The following is a 6,000-nucleotide window of genomic DNA, read 5'->3' on the forward strand; positions in this document are numbered from 1 at the left end:
TGTCACACTTTAAATTGCTCAGAGGCAAGAAGTAAGACAGCTTCCTCAAGTCATTCGCTGGCGGTGGCAAGGACACGCGGCATCACAGTCCCTCTCTTTGTGTGCACTGACAGATGTGTGGTGGTGCCTGCTGGAAAAGAAACGGCTCTGCATGCTCAACTAGTTAGGCTGATTAAACATTTTGGCATCCCTTCCCCGATTCGTCCTGCTGGCAAAAAGTGTGGCCGTTATAGCAATTTGTCACAAGAAATGTAAACAACAGGTACGCTTGACTGTAAGGGTCAAAGGTCCTCGGCTAGTCAATACGGTTCAGTCTGCACACAGCATGGTCAAGTATGTGGGAGCTGTAGTGTTGTATCAGTAAAGCACACCGAGAGCCAACTTTAGCTTAACAACCATGTTAGTTTATTAGCTCTCTTGCTCTGAGACATCAGCAGGAACAAAAAACTGCGGCAAGCTCTATCTAGTGGTCCGAAGTTTGGACGCAACATTCGCAACACAGGACACAACACAGGAGCCTTGTTACTCCAGTCCAGGAGGTGAATTTTTAATGTCATATTTGTAATAATGCACCAGTTTAGGGTCCAAATTTTTCATTTTAGGTTTAAAAAAGTATCTTTGAACTGAATAGAAATTACAGCTGTATGTATCTCTGGTGTTCTTTTTTCTTCTCTGGATCTGTTTGGCTTTTGTGCCGCACAGCATCTTTGTGAAAACAGTCTTCACAACATTCAGGGAGTGGGTTTGGTCCTTAAAGTCGTCATTTACTCCTACTACTTTATTCATTTGCAGTTAAATGTTAACATGATAATAGTATGTTCCATAACTAGTCATGAAATTCAGTTAACAGCTAAAAAATATTTTTAATACCAGCAATTTTAGTTCTGATCGAGTTGAAAATAATCTATTCTGAAAATTGGAATCAAATATAAAATTTGAATCGATAACCAGCCCTACTGAGTTCCAAAAAACACATAATGCATGATAAAGCTGAATGATGTACAGTGTGTTATAGAGCAATTAATGACATATCTACAAACAATGTATTAGCTATCTATAAAGGGAGCCTTGTTTTAAATTGGTTCCAATATTTGTCAGGAATGTAGGGGCAAACCTAAAAATACATTTTTAAATGTACAATAACATTATGTGCACTGTAGGTAATGTAGGACTGCCACCAGTCTAACATTTATCTGATTTAAGTTGATTTGTTTCTAAATAAAACTTGTGTCTCTGTACAGATTTATTGATGGATTGCAAACATTGGGAGTTGCCAATGTCATTGAGAATCACCATGAGGCAATAAAAACAATTTTTGTTGGAGGACCTAAAATGGTAAGCCTCCAGGACTTTCAAAAACTCTTCTGCATGCAACTCTCTCTGCCAGGGCGTAACAAGAGGTTGGAGGTTGGAGAACCAGACGACCATCTTCTGGAATGATTGGCTGTTAGAGGTGGATGGTATGTCATAACTACTGTATGATACATTCAAAGGACTTAAATGAGCTTTAAGTAACTTGGCGATTCAAATCCGAACAACATATACACAATGCCTTTCATGGAGACTAGCCACTGACTCAACACTTCATTGCTGCTGTAAAATCACTGAATTTTTACTTCAATAATATACAGTAGGTATATGATGTCGTATTCTGTTCTACTTCTGGTCTGCTTCTCTTACTGGCTAATATGTTTGCATGCTGCTGCTCTTTTGCCAAAAAAAAATTACAAATGATGCACTCTGTTTTGGGAACTCAGATATGATTGGCTCAGGAACCAGGCAGTAAACATGGACTACACGCTGAACCAAAGTAGTTCCGTAACCTACCTCTAGATTTGTTTATTGGGAATGTTACTTCCATCCTGGGTGACAAATGACAATGATTTAGGCTGATTTTTATTCTAAGTATCTTACTTATAGCTCCTTTTAATTTTTGCACAGCACTGTCTTTGGGCCCTTGGCCATCAATCAGGTTGTGTTTTAGCAGTTTTGTTCTAACTACATTTTCACTCACTATTACTGCACTGCATTGTTTGCAGTTTTATTGCTAAATTAACAAAGATCTAACAATTGTATTGTCGTGACAAAGTTCAAATGGATTTGATCTTATTGTATATAAATTACAATAAATTCAACACATGAATCTTTGCCCATCCCAAAAAAAAAAAAAAAAGTATTTGGATTATTCATTTTACAACTTTTATTTGTAGTTTTCTCTCAAATGCCTTCCAGAGGGAACAAGGCCAGTGACACTGGGGCAAATATTAACCTTTGCTTCAGGCATGGAGACCATCCAACCGCTGGGCTTCACCACCTCTCCAACAAGTGAGTTTTTGCACAACGAGAATGGGAACAACCGCATGTTCCCAAAGGTAAATACTTGTGGGGTGGTCCTGTGGCTGCCTATATTACTGTCTTTGGATTGTAAGACATTACACCACGTTTACATTACTTTCACCAAAATAACAGGAAATATGGATTTCTTCATGTGTTCAATGCAGCTCACAGTGGGAGGTGATGTGGTATGGCATAATGACTGGGCTAGGCTTAAGGCTAACAAAAAACAATATAATGGTTGCAGTTATGGCTCATGGGACAATGTAGGCCACAAAGGCCAAAGGTCACTCACAACTTAATCTAGTAAAATATAGCCATAGTGAAATTGTATGTTGACTTTAAATGGTTCTCATCATTACTGGTTGCCTTTTCTTCCACTTACAGTTGTGTAGACTTAATGCAAATACTTTGAGAATAATGGCTAAGATCTTTGTCTGTAAAAGCAACATTTTAGTTATTCTCACTGCTGTAAATGAGAAGTATAGCCTAAGCATGTTAGATCTGTTGCATGAGTGGCAGAGATAACTCAAATTCCCTTTCTACAGTCATCTAAACAGGGAAATCAAATTCCAGGACCAGCATAGATTACTTTTTTTATTCTTGGAAAATCTTCTCTGGTGCCAATTAAGCATTTGTCAATTTTGGATTAAAAAGCAAAGTAACTTCAGTTACTGAGAATTGTACCAAGTAAAATATTACTGAAATTGTATTGGTAATGCCTTACATTACTGCATTACTGCAAAATGCAATACATTACTGTAGCCTAATTAAATTACTTTTTTACTGCATTACTCCCAACACTGATATTATGTAGGCTACCTACAGTCAACAGTAGAACATTATTTAGATACATTTTTAAGAAAAAGCAAATTAAAAGGCCAACACTAGCATGAGCCAAAACTAGCCTACTACAAGTGGCGGAGAAGGTCACCTGTGGTGCTGCAGCAGCACACATATTGACAATGAGATACAAAAGTCCTATGTAGGCTATAGGCTAATTACACAAAACAAAAGTAAACCGTGTAACATAACAATAACTTGATTGAAGACGTGATTCTTTGAATGTTCACAGGTGAAATCAACAACAGGGAAACTAACACAGAGAGTTAGTTAGCAGCTAACATTAAAAAGTTAAATAGCCTAGCCTTCAGAACACTGAAGTTACACTGAACAGGAACATTTGATAAAAAGAGTGATTCATGGTTGAGAATAAATGAGTTACTGAAATAAACTAGGTAAATTTGGTTGCTCACCTTGCTTTGAAACAACTTCCTTGACTGGTCCTGACAAAGCACCAAGTAGAAGATACCTGACTCAATCTAATATGCAGCACCATGCGTTTTGCGTTGATTGAGCAATGTGGCCATAGCAAGTGTGAAACAGTGCCAAAATTCCCTAGTGGCCGAGAGTGGTATCACAGGGACTTGACTGCGAAGGTGCCACAGACACTATTTCATGCTTTATATATAGTTAGATGTCATCACAGACTGTCTCACAGAAAGTATTTTACAGTATTTTGAAAATACAAAAATACACAACACTGAAGTATTTTGATACAAAATACAAAGGCATTTTCATCATCTCAATAAAAAACAAATTACAAAATAGGATTTTGTATTTGAAATACGTATTTCAAATACTTGTATTAGAAATACTGCCCATCCCTGTGCGGGATGGATATCCGATCTTATTACCAAACAATTACAAGAAGTGACAACGAAGCAAGCGAGAGCGAGCTGAAAGCGGCGCTATTAATTTCTGTTGAAACATCAGCATTGAATTGAACATTGGAGTAAACATTCACGCTAGGAGGGTTAATCAGGAAAGCTAGGAGCACAAGGAGCAGAACCAAGGAGTAAAACTCTGCCAAATTGAAGAAACTTGGGTTACTTGCAGGCAGAAGGGATCTCTGCTTTGTTCTGATCCATGTGCTCCCTAGCTGCTGTAATTACAGAACCTCTTCTAGCATGAATTTTTACTTCAGTCAGTGTTCAGGCTGACACCTGCGCTCAGGCCTATCAGCATGTATGATTATGCTTGACCTTTGAGTCCAGACGCAGCGCTACAGGTTGCCGTATCTCACTGTTAGTTTCGAGCCCAAACCCAGCATAAAACCTACCGTATTTAAAAGAATAACACAAGCCCAAATCTTAAACTCTCTCATGTTAAAAGCATAGAACTATTAAACACATAAGAACATGCTGTGAGCACACAACTGCGCTGAAGCAAATAAAAAAGCTCTGTACATACGGGCTCTGTACAAAATATACAATCAGACAACCAAATAACACACAAGATCACTTTAACAATCATGATATATCAACCGGAAATAAACTTTTATCAATAGCTTCCCAACATGAGTTGTAAATCTACCTTAATAAAAACTTAATTTCTCTTACTGAATATAGCTCAACCAAAGATTTCTCTATAACTATTATTCAATATTATTCATTATAACTATTATTCATTGACGATGTCAGATTTGACAGATTCGACTCATTTCAAAAATAAATTGACCAGTAAAATGAGTTCGAGGAGATTGCATTTTATCAAAATGTTTTTAGTTTTCTGCTAGATATTGACAACTATTTTGATATATTGCCCAACAAATGTTGTGAAAAGCTTTCCAAATTTTTACAACCAGCCTATAAGCTATTTTTGTTCTAGCTCAATGTGTTCAAATTAAGCCTAATTGGGTGGAAACCTGCCCAATTTGGCAGCACTGACTGCACTATTGCTTGTTGTTGTTTTTAGATTTTGGGATGTTATTGATCATTTCTTTCTCAGCACTGTAGGAGTGGTTACAGAGTCACTGTTCAGCCTCAAGCATATAAAATGTTTTTTGAAAAAGTGTGCCTCCCTGTCTGATAATGTAGTGCATCAGCAACAGCTAGCTAAAATCTGGAGAAAAAACTAGTGGTTAACAAATTGGAAGGAATAGAATACAGGAAAGGATAATAACTAGACTACGGCAGGAACATACAGGACTTAATTCAACATTACAGTTAATTGGGAAACATCAACATTCCTTTGTATTCTGTAAAACCATGTAGTTACCTGTGTAGGATGACTTTGGTTGTGTCCTTGCAAATTAACCAAGTAATTTAAAAACAACTGAATCCTTCTCAACGCTAATGGAATTTCACCTGCACCTCCACCCGTAAAGCTGACATTCAAGTTGTTGTAATTGCTCCTGTAATGTGATCAAAGCTTGGTATTGGATTGTATCCAGTTTTTTTGAGTCCTGTCTCAGATGCTGATGCATACACTATATCGCCATGATCAATTGTAGACCTAATGTGATTTATGTAAATTAATTGTATAGCTTGTCTATCTGCTCCCCATTCATACCCAACTAAACATCTCATTATATTAAGTATTTTTTTTACATTTATCAATAACCTTTTTTATATGCACATTCCAGGGTAATTTTTCATCAAGCCGTACACCTAAAAACAACAAACATTCTACGTGGGCTGTGTCCTTCGAAGGTAACATATCACATAGACATCATATACGTAGACGCGTCGTTGGGCGCAGATTCACATGTCAACGTCACCGCCATATTGTATGTGGCAGAAAAAAGTCAAGTTCCATTGTAGTGAACGTGAATCAAAGAAGATGCCTCATTCCTGTGCTGCATGGAAATTTATTCTGGCTGAT

The sequence above is a fragment of the Fundulus heteroclitus genome, unplaced genomic scaffold (assembly GCF_011125445.2).
Source record: "Fundulus heteroclitus isolate FHET01 unplaced genomic scaffold, MU-UCD_Fhet_4.1 scaffold_37, whole genome shotgun sequence".
Lineage (NCBI taxonomy): Eukaryota > Metazoa > Chordata > Actinopteri > Cyprinodontiformes > Fundulidae > Fundulus > Fundulus heteroclitus.